This window comes from Psammomys obesus, unplaced genomic scaffold (assembly GCF_907164565.1).
Source record: "Psammomys obesus unplaced genomic scaffold, mPsaObe1.curated_primary_1811, whole genome shotgun sequence".
Classification (NCBI taxonomy): Eukaryota; Metazoa; Chordata; class Mammalia; order Rodentia; family Muridae; genus Psammomys; species Psammomys obesus.
Window position 1 is genome coordinate 4,658,639 of NW_026590767.1, and position 24,227 is coordinate 4,682,865.

General features: G+C 45.3%; 1 pseudogene; it reads right to left on the reverse strand.

Moving 5' to 3' along the window:
• Nucleotides 1-467: 467 nt before the first annotated feature.
• On the reverse strand, nucleotides 468-1,824 carry LOC129678242 (centromere protein N-like; annotated as a pseudogene).
• Nucleotides 1,825-24,227: the final 22,403 nt, after the last annotated feature.

The window sequence follows — 24,227 nt, forward strand, 5'->3', positions numbered from 1 at the left end:
ACTCAGGAGCACAGCCTTGGAACAGAGGCACCTGCAGTCAGCGTGGAAGACTGTGCCTTTACGATGAGCAGGCTGGCGTGGTGTCTTCCAATGTAGGTGCACTCCCCACTCAAAGGAGCTTGTGCCAAAGTGTTGGTGTATTTTTAAAATCTATTTTATTGGGTTCTTATATAGAGCACCCTTCTCCACCCCAATCCCTTCCAATACTGCAAAACCAGGTAGAAGAGACAGAAGGTTAGAGGGAAGAAGGGATGTTGAAATCTTTTTAGACTACTTCCTGCTGATTAAGGTGCTGAGTTCCTTAGGGAAAGTCTAATCTTCATCTCATCATGGTATCTCCAACTTCTTCTTGTCTCTTTTCTCATGACCACTTGACAAACCAGCAACAGCAGGAGCAGAAACCAGCAGGAGGAACAGCCACGCCTCCTCTCTTGGGGTTCTGGTTTTTTATTTTTTATTTTTATATCTCATTTATCTGTAATTTTAAAATAATTCATTTTCTTGCTTGATATGCAAGTGAGCAGCAAAGAAAGCATTGCATCTGCTGTACTGGCTGGTAAAAGATGTGGGCTCGAGAACTTTAGAAGGCACTGGAAGAGCTCTTTCCTGTCAGTCAAGATGTTCTCACTCCTGTTACTCTTGAACTTGGTTTCAAGCTTATGCTGTGCAAATTCTAGCTGTGGCTGAGGATAGGCTCCAAATGTCTCCCAAGTGACTGTGGATTCTCTCCTTTTCTTCTCTGTTTTTATGAATGATGTTTAAATCCAAATTCGTGTCCAGTCCAAGGCTTCCTTCTTGCAGAGGCATTGTAGAGTCCTGAATTTTAAAGGTCTGATTATACTCTCTAAAAGCAACAGCCTTGAGTGAGTCCAGGTGCTGGCTTCTCAGAGCCATCTGCGTGATGTGATGGTGTTTGCTAGCGACTTTTAGTGCCTGGTGGAGAGGGGGCACAGTGCTGTTCAGATGGCAGGAGGAAATAAAGGTGTATGGAGTCTGGGGATAAAACACCACGAAACTGGGCTTTTACTGGTTTGGCTGTGAACACTGTGTTCCCCAGGCAACCCAAATCCACACTGCATCCTTCTCATCAACTCTGAAGCTGACCATAACATTTTTTAATGATCTATGAAGAATTTTCTTTTTTTTTTTATTACAATTTATTCACTTTGTATCCCAGCTGTAGCCCCCTCGTCCCCTCCCAATCCTACTCTTCTTTCCTCCCTCATCTCCTCCCATGCCCCTTCTCCAGTCCACTGATAGGGGAGGACCTCCTTCCCTTCCATCTGACCCTAGCCTATCAGGTCTCATCTGGACTGTCTTTCATAGTCTTCCTCTGTGGCCTGGTAAGGCTGCTCCCCACCTCCTGAGGAGGCGATCAAAGAGCCAGCCATTGAGTTCATGTCAGAGACAGCCCCTGTTCCCCTTACTAGGGAGCCCATTTGGAGACTGAGCTGCATGGGCTACATTTGTGCAGGCAAATGGGCTAGACATTGGAAGAAGGTGAAAAAGAATTTTCTTAAAGGAACTGTCTCATATGGAAAAGGGCGGCAGCTTCACCTGGTTCTGTACTCATCTGAAAGATGTTCCAAAGCTCCCGGTGTTGATGAACCTGAGTAGACACGATGTCTAGAAGGGCCACACCATCAATACTTGCACACATCTCACACAGCAGAATCACTTCCTGTGCCAGAAATTCCTTTCTCTGCTTCAACTTTGTGGTTGGTCATCAGACAAGAAGTCCAGGTTTTTAGGATGGTCTTCATCTCACACAGAGAGGTTTTTCAGGATGAGCCTCCAGAGAAACTCAGAAACATTCTCATTCATTTCTTTGGCCCAGGCTCAACACTGCTAAGCTCTGGAGAGAAGGGCATTGAGGGTGGGATGGCCAAAGGCAAGATATAACATTCCTTAGCACTTCCAAAGATTCTTATTCCGAGGGGCCTGCAGAATGCCATTCCCTACTGGTTCGCATCTGCAACCATTCCCGCCGGCACATTTTCAAAGCTGCCAATCAGGTTCTGGTATTTTTATAGCTCTCTAGAGGCCCCAGAATTAAACTATCTACAGCTGGCATAATCACACCCCTGCTAGAGCATACAGGAGGCAAATAATCTGCTTCTGTGGACCATCTAAAGCAGCCCCATACCCCACACCTGGGATTAAAACAAAAACATGTTTACATAACATAACTGGGGTTTTTCTTCTTTTTTTTTTTTTTAAAGTTTTTATTTATTTATTATTTACTACAATTTATTCACTTTGTATCCTGGCTGTAGCCCCATCCCTCATCTCCTCCCAGTTCTACCCTCCCTCCCTCTTCTCCCCCTATGCCCCTCCCCTAGTCCACTGATATGGGAGTTTTTCCTCCTCTACTATCTGACCCTAGCCTATCGGGTCTCATCAGGACTGGCTGCATTTTCTTTCTTTGTGCCCTGGCAAGGCTGCACCCCCACAAAGGGTGGTGATCAAAGAGCCAGCTGCTGAGTTCATGTCAGAGACAGCCCCTGCTCCCCTTACTAGGGAACCCACTTGGAGGCTGAGCTGCCTATGGGCTACATCTGAGCATGGGGTTTAGGCCCTCTTCATGCATGGTCCTTGGTTAGAGCATCCATCCCTGCAGGTCCCCCTGTGCCCAGATTTTTTTGGCCCTGTTGGTCTCCTTGTGGAGCTCCTGTCCCCTCCTGGTCTTTCTATTCTCCCCCCCTCCCCCGCTTCTTCCATAAAATCCCTTGCATTCTGCCCGAAGTTTGGCTATGAGTCTCAGCATCTGCTTTGATCCCCTGCAGAGCAGAGTCTTTCAGAGGCTTTCTGTGTAAGACTTTTGTTCTGTCCCCTGTTTTCTCCTTTCTCCTTCTCTGATGTCTATAGTGTTTGCCCTTCTGGATGAGGATTAAGCATCTTCCCTAGGGGTCCTCCTTGTTGTTTAGCTTCTTAGGACTATAGATGTTAGTATGTTTATCCTATATTATGTGACTAATAGCCACTTATGTCTGTGTCTTTCTACTTCCAGATTTCCTTACTCAGGTTGATCTTTAGAGATGGCTTAGCTGTTAAAGGCTAGGCTCACAACCATAAATGTAACTGTTTTTTTTTTTTTTTAAGACACACCAAAATTCTTACTGCACCAAACTCTTCATCTTCTGGAGCACAGAGATGCATAGACTAGGTCATTTTGTCTTCATGGGGCACTGACATTCACCCTGAGACACAACGCTTGAAACTAATGATGGCAGTTCTTAGTGACTCTGGCTAGTGCCACCAGACAGGGGGTGAGCCTTGTTTTCTTCATACCTGTGTCTTCATTTTAGAATGGTGCCTAATGTGCAGAACACCCTCAAAAACTAGTCACTTCAGAACAAGTCCGTTCAGCAGGAGCCTGAATGTGTGCAACAACCATAACCAGGGAGAACAGATGTTCTAAGTCTGATATGAAAGAAAGAAATGATGCTCAGAGATGTTACAGTTCGTTTTTGAGTTAAAGCTTTGAGCTAGCTGAGATTACGCCCTGACAAATCCACAAGTCGGAAGTCCATCTCATGGCCTAACCTTTCTTACTAGAGTTCTATGGCTATGACGAGACACCCATGACCAAGGCAACTCTTATAAAGGAAAATATATTTAACTGGGGGCTTGCCTACAGTTTTAGAGGGTTAGTCCATGATCATCATGGTGTGAAGCAGACAGCCATGGTGCCAGAGAAGTAGCTGAGAGCTTTACATCCTTATCTACAGACAGCAGGCAGAGAGAGAGAAAGTGAGACTGGAACTGGCATGGGCTTTTGAAACATCCAAGCCAACTCCCAGGGACACATTTCCCGCAGCAAGGCCAAACCTCCTAACCATTCCAAACAGTTCCACTAACTGGGGACTAAGCATTCAAATGTATGAGCCTAGATGGCCATTCTCATTCCAACCATCACACTCCCCAAGCATCCTAATCCCACAATACAGTGCCTTCAAGGTATTGCTGGCTCCAGCTCTCAACTGAGGGCCTGACTATGACCTTCTCTGCCACCCCGTGTGGAGAGAGAATCCTCTGGAACATGGCCAGACAGGGCAAGATCAGAATCCAAAATTCAAAACGTGGCCTATGTAAGACAGAAACTTAAATGCTTTCAACTTTGTACAGTTGAAAAGAACATGTCAGTTTCCTGATTACTTGGGGATGGGGATACTGTTACCCATTTCATAAGGAGGAAATTGAGCTCTTACACCGGCCACCCAGGAAGAGGAGACAGACATTAGCCAAGCTGTGCTGGTTGGTGACGGCTCAAAGCTAGTCCTGGCTTAGGATGTGTTCCTGGATATATGGTCAAAGATTATTCTGTGTCATCTGTGTCATGAATGTTGTTTGTTTTTAGGTGGGGTCAACATTAAATCTGTATTCTCTGAGGAAGGCAGATGACTCCATCCTGTGGGAGGGCCACATAGAATCAACTGAAGGGGTGTTAAGAACAAGATTGGTTGTTTTTGAGCAAGAGGGAATTCTACCAGCAGGCTGGTTTGGAGCTGGAAACACAACCCTCCCCATGATTCACTCATCAGATGTTCAGATTTGCCGGGCTCTTGTTTGTCTCTCTGCTCTATTTCTTGTGGAACCCACATCCAGTCACAGAGTGGAAATAAAATTGATGGTCACCAGAGAGGCATGAGCTATGGCAGGATTGCAAGTGGGTTAAAACAAATTCTTATACCAAAGCCTTGGATGACTTAAAAAGTCAAATTCCAAGCTGATGGCTCTGACACGAGGGTGCCCTAGGCTTTCCCAGTCCAGTCCTCAGAAGTACAACCTATGGACCTTCCTCTCCTCACCAGGGTGTATCCTGAGCTGGCCCATTGCTCACAGCCAGGAGAGGCAGTTTGACTAGAAGTGCTTCATCCAATTAGCAGCTTCAGCCCTTGATGCACTATCATATCCAAAGAAGAACACTTTTAAGTTGCTGCGTTTCTAATAGAGAGATGAAAAACAAGGATCTTTTTTTATTAAATATTTATCTCATTAATAAACACAAGATAATCATGGCTTTTTATTGAATTAACTTTTCCATTTGGGTCCATGCACATTTCACAGATACACTCTTTTCTTGATGTGAAAAGACTTAATTACAAAATCACAATAGTGATTCTCGTCTGCATGAAAATGAAGCCAGTGAAATTGCTTTTCTCCCCCAGTGCTTGTTGCTACAAAGAAACACAATAGAATATGACAGTTCTTGGAGACTCACTAATTGTTTTTGGATGAAGTTTGGGGGATTACACGCAATTATCCAACAGCACATTTTTCCATGACCATCCATGTTCAGGGACTTATTTTGAAATGAAAGCCAAACTACAAAAGAAATGCAGCCATGATAGCAGATATCTGTTATACGTCTGTCCCTGTTATGTGGCCACACAAGATAGTGGTGTATCGAGGTCAGAAGTCAGCCTGACGGAAGCTGGCAACAGGAAGCAGGCATTTCAACCTGCTAGTTCACTCTGGAGGAACTGTCTGTGGGACACGGCACCTGCTTGCACCTCCTTTCTTTGTCCCAAATAGTCTTTGTTCTTCTTTCCAGCATGGCCACACAAAGTGGAGTTTTGGGGATGTGACATTTGGTGACTGTGTAGCCCTTGAGGGTGATGCCACCATCCTGACTCCTTGCTCAGCCCCCCCCGCCCCCCCCCAGGGTGCGGCAGTTCTGCTTCCCACTGATAAGAACCAAGACCCAGCAATGCTGCCGAAGGTCTCACAGGCTGTGCTCTGTTGGATGGTGGGAGCAGGGGGGGGGGCAGCACTCAGACTTCATGGGAGGCGAGACCAGGGGTTGTGTAATGAGGTCTAAATGGAGCCTGTCAAGGGAGGGACTTTCCAACTCTGTCTGGCTGTTGTCTAGTCCTGGCCTTTAGCTCTTGCTTCCATTGGCCCCTTGCTAGGAAGGGGTCTTTGTAGAATCCCTCCCTAGAACCCTTTGTTCTTAAATCACAATCTGCATTCATGAAGCCTCCAAGCCACAGCTCTCTCCTTGCCAGACTAGGGCTTGTGCCTTCATCTCCCTGCTTCATTACAGCTACTTGTCCAGCCTGGAGTCCATCTCATTGAAGTCTGGAGGTCCACTCACTTGTCCCCCTTATGCTTCCATGGTATCTACATTTAGCTGGAATCTTCCTCTGTTAGTCCTGGTCAGATTCTTTGGGATGGTCACTGCTGGGATGCCTTCTGATTTGTCTCTGTTCTGTCCCACCCTCCTGGCTGGACACCCCAAACCCCCAGACTGTGCTGAGACCTGCTAGACTTTTAAAGTGACCCCCTCGTTGCCAGCAGTGATGACTGAGTTCCTTCAGTGTGGCCCCCACAACATCCTAGAAATCCAGACAGCCTCTATCCATTCTTGCATGTTACCTTATCTCAGAAGAGCGTCCCCAGAGAGGTATTTTGAGAAAGAATTTTATCTGATCACTACAGGCAATGATCAAAGAAAACTAATTCCTCTGTGTTTGTTACGACAACATCAGTAAAAGAAGCCAGGGACAGAGTCTCCGGAGAAGCACGAAGTATGCAATAAAGGGCAATGTATAATTAATGAGCATCACGTCTCCACACAGCACTTTCAGACCCAAAGAGATGGGCAGAAGCTGGCTGCCTTTTACTTGTCTGTAAGAGGAAGGAGGGAGAGGCTGAATGATTTTTTTTCCCCCAAAGGAAACTACCATAGAAAAGAGAAAGGACCCCAACAGTGTTAAAGGTGGTTGTGATGCAGCTGTCAATCTAAATCTCCATATCCAGGCTCCAGGGATCTGAGAGAAGCACCTGGTGCGTCCGTTCTGTGGTTCACGGCTCGGGGAATCCCGGCACCGTCAAAGTCACACGGGAAGCCCGTTGGACGGGAAGCCCGTTGGATGGCTTGCAGACAGTGTCTCCAGTCATGCTCGCTGTTCTGTCTCTGGTTCTGCAGCCACTTACCTTACGGATCTCTTTGAGAAGATTGGGGTAACAGAGCGATGAGGCATGGATGACATGGTGACACGCATTGGCATGGGCTAGCTGCTCCTAAACGGGCGCTCTGGGAATGAAATTACAAGCAGGCTTCCTTTTGACTGTGACACAGAACAGGATACATGCGGGTAGAAACCAGAGCAAACACCAGCTTCTCTGCTCACATTCGTGAAATTAAGTTGTAGGAAATACACACGTTGGTTTGCCTTCCGTGTTTGAGTTCTCTTTCGCCTTTCTGTTTTCAAACCAGCTCTAGGCAGGCGTGAGCGAATAGAACCAGTTTCTTTTTGTTTCCACCACCCTCATTATTTCAGCAATTCCCAGCCTGGGCTCGCTGAGCTGCGTTCATGTCTGTTTATGTGGCTCTAACTTGTGTCCTTGGGAATTGGGTTTTTCATTTGTTCTCTTTTTCTTTACCAGAGTGAAAAACGTCTCAAGTGTAAGAACCTATTTCTGCTCAGTCCAACAGTCAAACGTATCTCTTAAGCGACTAATCATATCCAGTGCTGAGCCAGGAGGACAGGAAAGAGCTTCCAAAACGCTGTTGCGCCTGTCCTTGTTGTCTCGGAGCTTGCTCTCCGAGCATTCCATCTCCAATGCTGTCTCTGACACGTCAGGTGCATGTGAAGTGCTTCCTATGATTTCACAGAAATCCGCACAAGGCCTGGGAGGTTGTTCTGATCATTTTGTCCTCTTTGCAGTTAGGAAATGGAGCAGAGAGACAGAGAGTTAAAGTGCTTTGCCAAGGTGACTCCGGAACAACATGCAGCCTTGGGGTAAGATCCAGGGTCTACAGTAACCCTGGCGGCCTGCACTGGAAGCGGCTCATGGGGACGTTACCTTCCCCTGTGGAGCTATTAGCCACTGATGGATTCTGGGGAAGAGGCAGTCATGGTCATTTGTTGTGTACCCACTGTTGAGCCTACCAGGCTCCCGTGGTTAATTCTAAACCCATGGCTACACAGATGGCCCTGGTTAAACTCAGTGGGTGACAAAACCAAAAGTGGGTGTGGTGGTTTGAATGGGGTTATTCCCCATAGGCTCAGGTATTTGAACGCTTGGTCCCCACTTGGTGGCGCTGTTTAGGGAGGTTTAGGTGGTGAAGCCTTGCTGGAGGAAGAACATCACTGGGGCAGGCTTTGAGAGTTTATGGCCCCACCCCACTTCCAGTTTACTCTCTCTGCTTTGAGTTTGTGGCTGAAAATGCAATGCCTTGGCTTCTTGTTCTGGCTATCTGCTGCCATGCGACTCCCAGTTATGGACTTTCATCCCTTGAACTGTAAGCCAAATAAATTCCTTCTTCCGTAAGTTAATTTTTGGTCATGGTGTTCTATCATTAAAAACAAAACCCTGCTGACACAGTGGAAAAGCGACTTGTAGGGAGGAGGAGGGATAAACAGGGGTGCTAGGGGAGAGAAGGCTGGAGGGGAGAATAATCAGAGTGTATTATAAACATGCAAGAAATGGTCATAGAAGAAATTACAAAACTACACATGCATAGGAGACTTTATGGTTACAGCACACCCAGAATCCTTGTGTAGGTGTCCTCTTCCCCTGCACACAGCACTTTCACCCCACTTTCACATGTGAGGCAGCAATGGAATTGTTCTTCCCTTTGGCCCCAAACCCTTGGCACAGGAAGAAAACATTATGTAAAAACAACTCCATAGTACTAAGGATAAAAATAACTGTGGGTGGTTCCTGAAGAAGAGAAAGCAGATGAGATGGGGTTAAAGGGGCAACAATATTGGAGGGAGGCCTGGCAGTGTAGACACTGCTGAGACACCTATAGGTCTACTTGATATCACCATGAATGAGCCCATTAGATGCTGGAATGATGTAATTTTACAAGCCTGATCTAATGTTTCAATATAAACATTTCAAACCCAAACAGAGAATAAACACTCCGTGGATACAAAGCAGTCTCAAGAACAGAACAGGACTCAAGCCGAATGTAAAAATGGCAAGAAATTTCAAGGGGGAAACATTTTAGTGCTTGCCTTTAATGCCTGTGCAGCGCTGAAAATAGGAATAGGAGGCAGGGCTGGGGGTAGGGCTCAGTGGGGAGCTTGCTGGGGTGGCATGCGTGAAGCCCTGGGTTCAATCCACAGTCCTGCATAAACTGGGCATGGTGCTGCGTGACCCCAAGTGCAGACCCCAGCACTTGGGAGGTGAAGGCAGAAGACTCAGAACTTCAAAGTCATCCTTAGCTACTTGGTAAGTTTGAGGTCAGTGATGAAGAATGAAGAGATGGGGGAATCTATGGAAACGGGCGTGGCTATGGCTTGAATATATCTTCCAGAGTCTGTGTGTGGAAACCTTATGCTGGGAGGTTGGGGCCTTCAGAGGGTGTCTATGTCATGAAAATTCCTCCCCCATGCATAGGCCCATTGTTGCTACTTCAGGAGAGGGTACATTATCTTCAAGATTCTATTTGTTATGAAAATGAGCGTGGCTCCTCTTGCTAGTTCTCTTGGCTGTTTGAGGCTGGGTGATGCATATGGAAAGGCTCTGACAGGGCCCTTTGACCTTTGCAGCCTCCAGAGTCACAAGAAATGCAATTTTTTCCTTTAAAAATTACCCAGTCTATGGTACAGTAGCACCAGCAGGCTAAGATAAGGTAAGAATGCATCCTTTTTATTGTGTCTTCCTATAATTACATTTATAAGTGAGTGAGAAGCGCCACGGTTAGGAATACACAAAGATGGGATGGGACTGGTAGACTGAGACTGAGATCCTCCTTGGCTGGTATCTGACCTTGCTTTGCCTGAACAAACTTCCTAGGACCTTGCAAAGACGCAACTCAAAGCTACGTGGTTGGTGGTGAAATGTCCCAACAGCTTTTGACCCTACCCATTGAGGTCACTGACCCTTACCCACAATCCTGTCTTGGAAGTAATCCCAATTCCATGCTTGGCCCAGAGATGAGCGGCCATCTTCCACTCCCTGTGTTCTGCAATTGATGTAACATTTCAATGTCGGCTGCTTAGTTTTGATCCTTTAGCTGTGATTATTTTTCCTCATTTTCAAATATTGAAACCAAAGCCTGATTCTTCCAAGGTCACAGCTTGGTAAGGTTTGCTTTCCCATGTTCTAAAGGACTTAGAAGGTCTATGAAAACAAGTCAGCAAGCCCACATTTCTTTGAGAGCCCATTGTGTGCTTCACACAGGCCAAGCAACTTTATATTTTATAACTATGACCTTATTAGATCCCCATGGGAACTTCCCAAGGGTACTTGCAATCTCCATAAATCTTCCGTACCAAAAAAGAAGCCATATGGTAATTTGCTCAAAGTCACATGGGCAGCAAGGAGCGGTCCCAGCATCTGAACCCAGGTCAGAGGCCAAGGCTCACGCTCTTTTTCTACTACCCCTCACCTGACCTCCGAATTTCAACCTACCCTTCAGAGGAACACGGGCAGGTAGAAATGTCACTCTACTTTGTTGGCCCTTGGGGATGTCATCAAGAAGAACTCTGCCTTTGTATTTGAAAGTGATATTTATGAGATTAACTAAGCTAGGGGGCTATTTAAGAAATAAAAATGCTATTGACTGCTAGGAGCTGCTGTGTAAATCACCCTGGGACACAGATCGTCTGCAGCTCTAAACAACTGAAAAAGTCAAACAACTAAAGATAGGTCATGGTAGGAGGCAGCATGAGAGATCAACGGGACAGACGCCTAGAAAATACATCACGGCTCAGTAAGTATTAGCTCCATGGCTCTACTTTTATAAACATCACAATTGGTCAGTTTTTAGAGAAAAATCTACGAGAGAGTGTCTTAAATTCTAACTGTTATAAAGCATAAATCACCTGGATTAATCTGCAGTGGACTTTGGTCTACAGGATATCAGTGAATATTGATTTAACAAATAAGTTTGGTGACAGAGGCAGTTCATAGGTACCTTCCTACAGCTGAATGTATATCTTCAGTTATTGACCATGATACTTGCTTCTGCTTTTGTTACAAGTTTTACAGCTATAAATTAAAAAATCCATGCAGTCCTTTGTATTTTGAGTTTACTGAAATTGAAACCAGTTTCCACCCACAGAGGAACATAGTTCCATTAAACATAAATTCCATACCTGTAGTTTTCAGAGATAAATCAAAATACTGAGAATTTGTGTTGATATATACTAGGATGGCTACTGAGCTTATTTTCTTCACTCACATACAATTTCAAGAAACATAAACAGTAGCTGATGGTGCCTTTAGGCTACTGTTTGGGGCAGAAGACAGCAGAACATAGTAAAACTCATTCATGGGCATTCCTTAAATTTAATCCCAGCACTTAGGAGGCAGAGGCAGGCAGATCTCTGTGAGTTCAAGGCCAGCCACTTAGTCTAAAGAGCAAGTTCCAGGATAGTCAGGGTTGTTGGACATAGAAACCCTGTCTCGAAAAACAAAACAAAACAGAAAAAAAACCATACTTAAGGGAGATGACTTACACAGTAAAGTGCTACCATGCCAAGCAGGCATGAAGACCCAAGTGGAATTCCTAGGACACATGTGAGAAGGTAGGTAGGTATGTGGGATGAGTTTGTAACCCCAGCACTGGGGTCACAGAGATAGGAAGATCCCTGGGGGCTGCTGGTCTGACAGCTAGAGTACATGAAGAGCTCCAGGAAGGTGGAAGAGACCACGCCCCCAGCCCACCCCCACAACCCCAGCCAAACATGGTGGATGTACTCCAGGGAACAGCACCCAAGGTTGATCTCTGGCCTCCACATGTCCATGCACACATGTGCACGTGTGTTTATAATACACCCACACTTAACTTAGGTGAAGTTAGCATATAGTAAGCCACACATGCTTGCAGGACGCAATTTGGCAAACTTTGTTATTTGTGCACACCTATGAACTCACCATTAATATGCCGAGTGGGCTTGTCACCTGGCTTTCTCCTGCTTTTTCACAGTCACCCTCTCCTGCCTAGGTCCAGGCTTTTCTTACCATTGTAGATCAGTCGTATTTTGTAGAATCTCATATAATCAGGATAACATATTCACTTTTTGTTCAGCTTTGTGTGTGTGTGTGTGTGTGTGTGTGTCTGTGTGTGTACATGTGTGATGTACATGAGTATGCATGCCTGCACTTGTTTGACTGTAGGTGGACACAGGTGTGTGCATAGAGGTTGGCATTGGCTGTCTTCCTCAATTGCTTTCTACTTGAGTTACTGATGAAGGGTCTCTTGCTGGATCCAGAACCCTGGTTGGGCTAGTTTAACAATCTGGCTTGCTCTGGGAGGTGGGAAGATCCCCAGTCTCTGTCCCTAGTGTGCTGGGACTACCAGAGGGCCACTGTGTTCCATCCCCTGTCTCATTTCCCACCAAGCCAGCTTCCAGCTCCTATTGCCATCTTTTATACTAAATAGATACGTCCTGGCATTCTGCCTTCCTCCTTGCCTTGCGCCATTATCATGTACATTTTCATCTGCGCATGTTATAGATTCTACCACACAGCTTCACAATCACATATGGAGTCTTTTCTTTCTGCTCATGCATCTATCGAGCCCACGCACATTTATCATCATGTCACCCATCACGTTGTAAGCTCAATGATGTAGTTTTATAATTGCTGTTTATGTAATTGTCTTTTAAATCAATTAACAGAAAGCAACAAGAACAGATCTATTTATATTCTCTTGTAATGTATACTATCTTTCATAATTACCTATCTAATTACCTTTACTGGTGCTTTATATTTCTTCATATGGACTTGGGTTAGAACCTGTTTGCTCAAAACCTGAAGAACTTCTTGTAGCACTTCTTGGGTGCAGATTCTTCTGCGCTCTGCCCTGTGTAGAGAGTGTCCTGCCGCAGGCTGGCAGATGGGCACGCTGCAGAGCTGGGAGAGGAAGCCTGGGCAGAGCGGCGGCAGTCCTTGCTTCAACTGCCCAGGATCCCACTGAGCAATCTGGGTTCTCACAGACAAAGAAAACAAAAGCCACCAACCGCTTCTTACCTTCTTGTGCTTGCTCATTTTCCAGGGCTCTGAATTGGTTGTTTTTTCACCATTTTATCTAGCTCTGAGCTGCTGTTTCTGGGAGAAGATTTGCTGAGAAGTCTTAAGTACTATCTTACTGGGCTTTTGTTTTGTTTGTTAAGCCTGCAGAAATGTTCTCCGTTTTTTCCTCATGTTTTTTTTTTTTTTTAAGCTTCCACACATATGTATTGCAATGGTTTTGTCAACTTGACAGAATCTATATTCACTTGGGAGTGGGCATCTGGTCATGCTTGAGGCGTTATCATGACTCAGTAAACTGAGGCGGGAAGATTTGTTCACTGTGGGAGGCACTGTTCCCTGGGCTGGGAATATGGACGGGATAAAAAGGAAAAAGTGAGCCGAGCTCTTTGCTCTGCTTCTTGACCATGGTTGTAATGTGACCGCTGCCTCAAGCGCCTGCTGGTCTGATTTCTCTGTCATCATGGGCTGTGGGCCAGAATAAACCCTTTCCCCCTTGAGTTGTGTTTGTCAAAGTGTTTTAACACAGCAACAGGAAAAGACTAAGATGTAGATTCTGTGTGACAAGCAAATTTGTCCTCACATCTCCTCTAGCTTTTGTCTTCCCTCCTTTATTTAGGCTCGTCAGTCCTCATAGTTAGTTTACTTTTGTTTTCATATCATATACTCATATTTTACCTTATGCAGCTGTATAAAACCCAGTAATAACCAATAAAAGAATATTTGCCGGAGATATTTTGGAGACAAGGTCTTGTGTGGTCTAGGCTAGGCTCCGATTCAAATTATAGACAGAGATGACCTTGACCTTCTAACTCCTAGTCCTTCCATGCTATTTTTTTTTTAAAGGAAGCTTTGGTGTGGCCAGAGGTCAACTCAGGTGTCATTCCTTAGGAATATTTCATCTAACAAGATGAAAGATTTCCCACTAGCCTAGAGCTCAGGTGGCCAGTGAGCCCCAGTGGAGGGAGACCTAAGTTTCATGAAGAATAGTGAGAACAGATGAGCTGAGAATTCCAGCAGGAGAGGCTGAAAGGAAGCTTACAGGGAAGACAACCTTGGAGCTTCTGTTTGGAGTTTAAGTCTTAGGGGAAGAACGGTGGTAATAAAGGGAAAGACATTTTGTCAATTAGGGAGCTAAGATGTCAACTTGAAGTAGGGTGTTCTGGTGAGCCAGATAGGTTAATGAGGAGGAGGGCAGCTTAGGGTTAAGCTACAGAAGCCTCCAGTAGACAGGCTGTGGAATGTGCCCCTCTGGATATTTGTAGGAGATCAGGGTTTGAGAAGATTCTTCAGGTCTCTGTGGATGGAGGATAAAATTACAGTGATGGAGTCGTGGGTGAAGCTGTCCAGCAGTTGCCATAGAAGCGGTTACACCAGGAAGGTGGCAATGTTTCTTAGTATCAGAGCCAGGTCTTGACATCCCCAACAAGTTGGGTTTGGCTATCTGTCCTCTATGAGCCAATAAAAGGGACAAGTAACGGTGGAAAGCTGAGAAAAATGTATTCAAGGTGTCTACACTGGAATGGGAAGAGAAGAGGTTCAATGACACTTTCTCATCTCCACTTCAAGTTTTGATAAGATGTTTAGTTTAAACAGAAGGCAAGACATTTGCATAACTTAGTGATGGTCAAGATGTCATCTTACCCACAATTAATCCACCATTGTCTTGGCTTCCAGTCTCTCCTGCAGAGAAGTCTGACAAGTTGTCAGAACCGTGTGAAACTTTCATTGGCCAAAACAGCTTCCTTCCTTCTCTTGGCATGGGAGTCCTGGGGAAATTCTAATTTCTTGAGAACCACTGTTTCAGTAGCCTGACAGCTGGAGGGAGGGGCATAAGTGTCTTCAAAATGTCCTCATCCCTGCCAGGATGGTTTCAGGAACATTAGTCAGAGGAAGCAGCATCAGCACATAGACACTTGGAGGGATTAACAATTTAATTGTGTAGTGGTGGTACAAGTTAGTTGTAAATACTGAAACTCAGGAGCTGTAGACTAAGATGGAAATCAAGCCTTCTCATAGAGTAAGATCCAGCTTAAAAACAGACTGTTGATTCAAAACTGTTGATTCTCTCTGTGCATTTTCTTAATCCCCTGACTGAGGACAACCATACCAGCCATCTCTCAAGTCTTCTAATCGTGTTCTTCTAGCCCTGGCTTCCTCTTTTCCTTTCCTCCTCCATCATGCGCCTTATGCCTAACTCAGCTTCTTGCCATGTCTTCTCACAAGACTTTCTGAATCAAGTGATTCCTGGCCAAGAAATCAAAAGCAGAATCATCCTATTCCTCGATGGATTTGGATGAAAACTGGTAACAAAATCAGGTACAACTCTAAGAGAAGACACTGGAGGAGAACGAGGCTGGGTCTGGGAGGATCCACACAATGGCAAGACTGAAGGTTTACCCTGAGTCATGGGCCTCATCAACTGCGTCCCATGGTCACTGGTCAATGCTACCAGATGGAGTTTTACAATTTTAACCCGGAGATTTGGTGTTGTCTAAATTGTGGGTGGAGTTTGTCCAGTAATAAACTGTAGAACCTTTCAAAAAAAAAATAAAACAAAAGAAACAACAGAATTGATTTCAAGCAAACATCTCAAACCCAGCATCTTTGAAAGATCCACAACACTCCACATACCCTGCCCAAATAGGCATCACGCTCTGAAAACCATCATTTTCTGAAAGTCACTTTAATTTTCCCACAAGGTTGAGGATCTGTGAAAAGGGAGAGGCCAGCTTCTTCAGACACCATGGAGAGTAAAACTTCGCAGGAGGGACAACTGCAGAGTAACCAAGGGAAATGACAGCTCAGTAGATGCGACAAACAACTGTGTATTTCAAATGGTCAATCACAAGCTGGAACAACCAGAAAACATCAGAGGTCCATTATGAGGAAAATAATTATATCAGGACAAAGGATACTTAATGGCTTGCAAATTTAGGTACAAAATAGTCATCTACATCCAACTGATAACTTTCGAGTTTTGGTTGTTTTAAATGGCTAAGACTACTACCTGGAACAGTGGGGATACTTTCAGAGAGAAGGCGGGAACAAATAATTCATCTTCCATTTTAATTTCACTACAACTGCGAACAGAGTGGCATGCTACAAAGGTGAATGATGCGCGGAGGGTATCTTTTTTACATTCCAGAGTATCTCACTGTTTGGGAGGGATTGTTCTCTTACTGGAATTGTTCATAAAGCAACCTATTATATGGTGAGAGGGACCCTCCAGGCACCATTGAAATTAATATGAAAGGAACAATCCAGAATGCCAGGCGCAGTGCATAAAGCGTAGGTAGGTGGTGGGAGACAGATAAGCAGCCTGGGAGGGTTAACTTGCAGAATCCGAAGCTGCAGAAAGATGTGTTATATAATTTACATTACAACCAGTCACGATTTCAGAATGGGTAATGAAAAGCTCATATAGTTAAGGACTGAATCCATAAAAGCCACAAAAGGCCGTGCAGCACAAGGGAACCAAATGATGGGTAAACAGACAAAGAAGGAAATCAGAGAGCAGGAGGAGCACGCTGGCCTTGCTTTCACCAACAAATCTGGTCTTGGCAACCTCACCTGCATGCCGCGACTTGCCTTGTGTCTCGTGGTGGGTTACTTTAAAGGCAGGGTTTGGCAACCTTTGCAAGCCTGACATCTAAGGCCAGGTTGCTCTTTGTTGCGGGTGGGGGTGGGCGAGGGTTGTTGGTTCATCAAACTAAAAATGCCTGTGATGGTACCAGGCATCTCCAATGAAGGCAGCCCTGTCCCCTTTGCTTAAAGGGAAGCGATGGCATAAATGACTCCAGGGAGCTAGTTTACCTTGTGATCATAGACATACACCTTTTAAAGATTTATTTTTATTTATGTGTTTATATGTGTTTGTGAGGGTGTCATGTATGTGAGTGTGCCACATACTCCACATGTGTATGAGGAGGCCAGAACAAAGTGTCAAATTCTCTGAAGCTGGAGTTACAGGTGGCTATGCGCTGCCATGTGGCTGCTGGGAACTGAACTGAGATTCTCTGCAGGAGCAGCAACTGCTGTTAACCACTGAGCCACTTCTCCATCCTTCACTTTATCATTTAAAGAGGACTAATCAACGTAGTGTTAACTTTGGTCAAAAAAAAATTAATCTAGAGCAGTGGTTCTCAGTTTTCCTAATGCTGCCACCCTTTAATCCAGCTCCTTATATTATGGTGACCACCAACCACACATTTATTTCTTTGCTACTTCATAGCTGCAATTTTGCTATTGTTATGAATTGTAATATAAGATATGTGGGATATCTGAAATGTGATCCCCAAGGGGTCATGTCTCACAGGTTGCGAGCCACTATCCCAGAGGGTAAGCTGAGCATGCTTTAATAGATATATGCATTCTAGAAAAATCTCTGCTGATTTCTGCCCTCAGCCTATCTTAAAACCAGGTAAGCCAGGCAAGGTGGTGCACACCTGTAATCCTAACACAGAGGCAGGTGGATATTTGTGAATTTGAGGCCAGCCTGGTCTACAATGTGAGTCCAGGACAGCCAAGGCTACACTGAGAAACCCTGTCTTGAAAAACCATAACTAACCAACCAAACAAAAACAAACAAACAAACAAAAAAAAAACCCAAACAACAACAACAACCCCCAGGTGTTTGGTCTGTCCATTCACAGAATAAGCAATGTTTTGTCACAGACTAAAACCATATGCTGGCACTCTTCTAGGACACAGTGGCAATGATAGTTTAATTGCATGCTTCACTTGGTTCCAGGCAAAAAGAAAAGTGAGGCTTATTTCACAATGGAAGGGAAGGAGAGGCAAGTGGACAGTATTAGGCTCCAGGGTCAGACCTCTGGCCAGTAGGATGTCACAGCCATAGAGAGATTATTTCACAGTAAGCTACTCCTCAAGACTGAATGCTGGCTTCATGGCCGTCATTGTGATTTGGGCTCTCTTTTCCTAAACAGAACTAGGATTAGAGCATTAGTTCCATGAGGGAAGGAATTAAGGCTCAGTGATGTTCATCGTTGTATCTCTAACACCTAGCCTGGTGTCTGCTCTGTAGTAATCAGTCAGCTAACGCCACTTAAATAAATAAATAAGTGGATGAATGAATGGATGGATGGATGAACGAATGAGGACAGGAATACTCACATTCAAGCCCATGGGTTACAGTGTCAACTTCTTAACAAGGCCTACTGTTATCTCTGTGCTGCAGGCACTCCTTGCTTGGCCTATGGTCGGTGGTCAATGAATGTGGAATCCTGAATGTGAGGACTCTGGCTGTGTTGCTCAGGCAACAAAAGCCATCTAGTTCCTGCCCAGGCAAGCATGCTGCTTGAGTCCTTTGTTCGGATTGCAGAGAATGGTTAGATGATCCTGTTTGCCTGCTCACAAGTGTCTCTACATCAGAAGAACCACACTTCTCCACCAAGACCCAGAAGAAGATACTCTGTGTGGGAAGACATCACTCTTGCTTTACAGAGGATAGCACCACTGATTGCTCAATGAATGATGGCGTATTCGGGTTTGGGTCTTCATCGTCCCTGTCCCATTCATAGGAAATTTCTAAAATAGCCACCCATATGCAGGATGTGACTTTACTGCCATGCTGCAGTTTGGGCAAAGGCTGTACAAACATAATCATATGAGCCATTGAAAAGTTTGCCCTAATCTTAAACGGCATTATCTGTCATTTTGAGACTTTTTACATCTCATCTCAAATGAAAAATTAAGCGTGGGCCAAAAAGCAGAGTGGCTGGAGGAATGAGGAGAATGCAGCTCTGGGAAGAAGCAGAAACTCTCTCAAAGATGAGGGCCCGGCAAGTGGCATGCGCTGTTACACATTTGGCTGGTGAAATGAGTGCCCAGAAGCTACTGCAAATGGTAATGACAGGCAATAAAACACCCCTTTAAAACTCCAGCAAAAGATCAAGGCAGTAGATTGTAGCAATGCTGTAAAAACCAACCACTAGCAGATTAGCGCAGACAGGGCGAGAAAATCCAACTGAAAATTATTCAATCGTACCAAATGCTGCAGGGAAATGAGGCCAAAGAAGCAGTCAAAATCAAACAGAAGCAAGGTGCGCTTATATCGTTCAGTGGTTCAAATGCACTCAGGGGTTTCCAGCCCCAATTTAAGGGGGGAATGAATGAAACCTTTACTAGGAAAAAAAAGTCACCCAGGACCTCTCTGGTTTCCATCCCACCACCCCAAGTGGTCTTACCTGGAGAGCCCAGGTCCCACTGTGAGAATTCCAAGATGCCCTCATAGACCATAAGATACCTTGAGCGATTTTGTTAAGCTTGGTTCTGCAACATGTGTGACGGACTCTTGAATTAATTGCACTTAGTGTTTTCAGTTGTAGAAGATTCCTGACTCATGCAGGCAGTAATTACCTTTAATGGCGTTCTCGGGTCTTTGATGATAAATTAGGCAACAACGATAATTTGGTAGCCAAGGTTGCAGTTAGTCACAGGTGCCCTCAATGACCTATGGAAGTTACTTTAAAAAAAAAAAAAGTCTAAGATCCACACAGGTTAATTGCATTAAAGATTTCATACTGTTAGGATAGAAAGATACAGTTCTATAAATAAACTAGTGTGGCTTTCTTTTTAATGATTGCTTAACTCCCCATGAGGAGGTGGAGTTACACATGCTAGTTCTTTGGCTGTGAGCAGAAAAGGATCAGACTTTGACTGAGCTCCACAATGTGACTTCATCGTCTTCCTGGTGGCCCTGGGTAGCGACATATCCTCTCCACAGAGGAAAGGCAGGGTGGTGGAGATTTGGCCTCTCCAAGAAGACGCTTGATCTTTTAATCTCATCAATGACAGGGAGGGTTTCGTGTAAATGAGATACCTGTTAATGTTCTCTGGGTGAGTCAGCAGCGTGGACCGGCACAGGGGATGCTGGCCAACTGTTCCAAACAGCTCTCCACCCATTCCTAGGAAAGTTGCTGGACCCCGGGGTTGTAGTGGAGCCGATTGCAGGGTTTAGAGAGGAACACCTGGCTCTGGCCAGCCTCTCACAGCACAGAATGATGTTCTTAAACCAAGAATCTCCTTCCTGGCTTCTTAGGAACCAGAAGGAGGAATTGTGGACTCAATGTGAGGTGAACTTGCCTGAGAAAGGAGTGAATGGACAATGGGAGAGCTGGAGGGAGACACTGCCTCAGAGAGCATTTCAACCAACCCAAACCTAACTTTGTCTCTAGAATGCAATTATTTTCATCAACTAAAACCTCCTGTTGGTTTTTCCAGTGTCCCTGTCTTGTTCCACAATTCCATCTAAGATAATCGAGAGCTCTTTTGACTTCTCCAGACAATGGCAGCTTCTCATATTTTCCCATTTTGTGTTGATTTAGACAGTTCTGAGGAGTTCTGGTCAGGTATCCTGCAGAACATCCTTCAGTTTTGTCTTGACTGATCCTTTTCTCACAGTTAAATTGAAGTATAGGTTTGTGTCGGCGTACTTTTTTTTTTTTAAAAAAAAAAAAAACTTTTATTTACATTTTTTATATCCCTTTCTTCCTACTCCATCCCAATCCCTTTTAACACCCCAACACCAGGTAGGAGAGAAAAAGGGAGAGTGGGAAAGGGGGCACAGTTCTCTTAGCTGCTTCCCACTGGTTAGGGTCGTTGGGTCCAATTCATATTTCAGGAGATCTCCAACTTCTTGTCTCACAACAGCAACCAGGAGCAGCAAAAAGGAAGCAGGAGCAGCCTTGTTCTTTCTCAGAGCACCCCTGTACTCTCCGGGCTCTGGCATTTATTCTCTCTCCAGAGTCCTCAGATTTAAACTATCTGCAGCTGGCAAAGAGCCCCCCTCAGAGCCGGCACGGGGCAAATAGTCTGCTGCTGTGGACCATCTGAATCAGCCCTATATCCCACACCTGGGATTAAAACAAAACCATATTTATATCCACCACAGGTTTGTGGGAGGAAGACTGGGCACTAAGTGACCTTATCTCATTTTTTACCAAAGGTATACACAGTCAGTCATTGCCGCCGAATGTCCTCCCATCCAAGACCCCCAAGGACATGCTGTATATAAGCACGTTGGGGTTTGGGTCCTTTCGACGAAGGGAGGTGCGTACCTTGGAGAACTGCAAAGTAGTCTGGCAGGGGGGTGCCAGAAAGAATCCAAGATGGAACACAGGCTTGCCAGGTTATTTGGAGTGGGTCTAGAGAAGCAGAGGTTTCCATGGCAATGTGATGTTGTTAGAAAGCAGGACAATTCTATGATTTGGTATCTCAATAAATCTCATCTGCAGGGTAGCGAGATGAGTACAAATCTCACTAAAAATAAGCACCCAAACAGGAAACCACTGTTATTGATCTATTTATTTCTCATGGCTACAACAAACTGCCGGAGCCCCATGTGGTTCTTTGTGAAGATAAGGAGATTGCTTAGCTCAACGTTTGAAGACTGTAGTGCAGGCTCTTGTGAGTGCTCACTGGCTATGTCACCTACGGTGGATGTATCATGGCAGGAGGGAGTGTGAAAGGAAGCAATCACTTCCTGGGGTGTGTGTGAAAGGAAGCAATCACTTCCTGGGGTGTCAGGAAGCCACAGATAGAGGGAAGGGCTGGGATCTCCCATTTAAAGAAGTTTCTGTTGGAGGACTGACATCCCAAAGAACATGATCCCTCCATTAGCAATTCCACCAACGGCTCAACCACCTCCTCCTAGACTCTGCTTTTTAAGGGAGCTAAGCCTTCAACACAGGAGCTCTTAGGGGACACACTCAAGTCCCATCACAATCACACACCTTACAAAATTGTCCCTTATTAGAGATCCTGTTAGATTATCGAATCCATTCAACCATTCTGCAATGTGGCACAGAGTCAGGGAGTGGTGGGTGGTTACCTTTACTGTCTTGTAAGTAAACACACACACACACACACACAACACACACACACACACACACACACACACACACACACACACACACACCCCACATCTTTTTAGTCTGATTTTTCCCTCTTGTTTGCTATCAGAATGCAGCTCAACAACCTACATGGAGAAGCACTGTCTGAGCATACTGGGATGCAAGAAAATCTGTGGAAACCTGGATATTTCACTTCTACACAATAAGAACTTACATTCTGAACTAGATATTTTCATTTTTGTGTTTTCTTCCCCCTCTAAGAATAAATTCAGCAAACATCTAGCCACAAAAGGCAGACAATCCTCTCCACTAGTCTATTACATATGGATGCCTATAGCTCCCAGAACTTTACCCACAGGGAGGGAAAAAGCCATCACTGGTGAGGAGGCAACAGTCACTCGTGGCTGGCGAGAGGGCAGTTTGGTGTGAGTGGCATCATGACTTTCTTTAGTCTCTCACTGCAGTCATCCTCGAAGGAATGAAGATCTAAAGACACCTGTGCCTCTACCTTCCTTTGGCTATCATACTATAGAAACAACGGCCCTGAGGAATTGAAGTTTCCCTAGCAACCTTATCCTAGGAGAAGGAAAAGGTTAAGCTGGTGTCAGTCAGAGGGATGTCACTGACTTCTGACAGCTGTTAGACTACTTTAGAGGAGGAGATGGAGCCAGGACAATGATGGGTCAGTAATGGTTAGGACCGTACCCCAGCCAGGATTGCTCAGCCATATAAACCTAACCTCTTTTTAAACCCCTTCCTTATTTTAGAACCCCATACATAGACTGGGGAGCAGCCATCATCACCGAATGTCTTTATTTGTTCCTCTTCCCAAGGCGGCCATACTGAATAAACCTCCCCCCACCCTGGGTTTTCCCTATTCCTTGTTGCTTTAAGGCTTGATGGGGATGGATGGCTCAGCCTCTCTCATTAGTTATCAGGGCCGGGGCTATGACCCTAACAAATTTTGTAACACGGTCAGGCAAAATTAGGAAGTGCTTAGTCACATTTTGTCATAGTTTCAGAACAACTTCAAGTTTGGCTTGCTGGGAAACTGTCTGTGCCTGTTTAGAAAATAAGCTGAGCTAGGTGTCAGAGGCAGGCCAGCCTCAGCTTTGTCAGGGGTACCTCCTCTGTCAGTGCTAACCCTGAGCACCCGGGAGAGGTCCCTCCCCGTCCCACATGCTGTTTTGTGAAGCAGTCATGCAAAGTACAGGGCATAGTGAGCTCCCTGCACTTCCCTGTGGCATTCCTTCTGATTCTTTAAATGTTTCTCAGGTAAGCCTTAGGACTCAGGCTTGGAAGAGCCTCAGAGAAGTCTGGAAGTCAGCTGCAGTGTGTTTGGGGACCCCCATATGGCCTCCTCTCTGGGTTACTTGTTTCAGGAGCCCGCATGGAAAAGAATTTTAGGATGAGCCAGTACGAAAGTTAAAGTTTATTAAAATAGAGAGATAATAGCAGAGTAAGGCCCAGTTGAGAGTGGGGGGGGGGCTCTCAAAGGGGAGTATTTTTGCAGTAGACATGGTTACCATTTGGGTGGCTCTCTGGTGACACCTCTAAGGGTTACAAAGTGACTTTTTCTTTCTTTTCTTCATATTTGACAAGTGAGATTATAGGCTGTAGAGGTGCCTTGGATAGAATTAAATCTGGTTGGAACCAGGAGCCACAGGGCCGCACAGGGGCACAGGACTCCCCCTTTCCAGTAATTGAAGTTTCTGGTTTCTGAGATTCCAAGAAAATATCAGGTTTCCAGCTGAGAAGGGATGAAGGCTTTCAGCACTTGTTCCTGGTGTTGGAATTCTTGATGTGCTACTTGGCTGCTTGCAGGGGCATTCATTGTATGTGTGTGGGGGTGGGGGTGCTCTCTTCCTTTTCCATGACCCTGTAATTTCTGTCTTTCTCTCCTGCCTCAGTGGGACTCCAGGGGGCCTCTTCTTTCCAGGGCTTTCAAAAAAGAGAAACTTGATTCAACCCCCCACCTTTCCCCCACACAAAACAGTTGTTACCTTCCCAAAAATTGTTCTCCTGCTCAATTGGATTGCAATCCCCTGTCATTTCTCCTCTTGCTCGTGAGCTTCAGGGACACAAGTGTCGCGCGCGGCCTTTGCTGATAAGGACGACGCAACAACCGAGGATTTCTTCAGCGGCAAGTTTATTGTACAGCTCTTTCTTGCAGATGGTGAAGGACCCAAACCCCTGGCAGCGCCCCGTTTAAATAGCCAGCAAGGCGACCTGTCCGTCTGTAATTGGTGCTCTGCTCGAGTCCTCATCAGTATATGGCTGGCAATTGGATTGCAGCCTAAACCCTCATCAACATAAAGCTGCGCATGCGCAAATCGCGAAGCAATGCTGACAAGAAGCGTGAAAATGCTGGCAAGAAGAACCAGGAAGCAGGAAGCCGGCACCATCTTG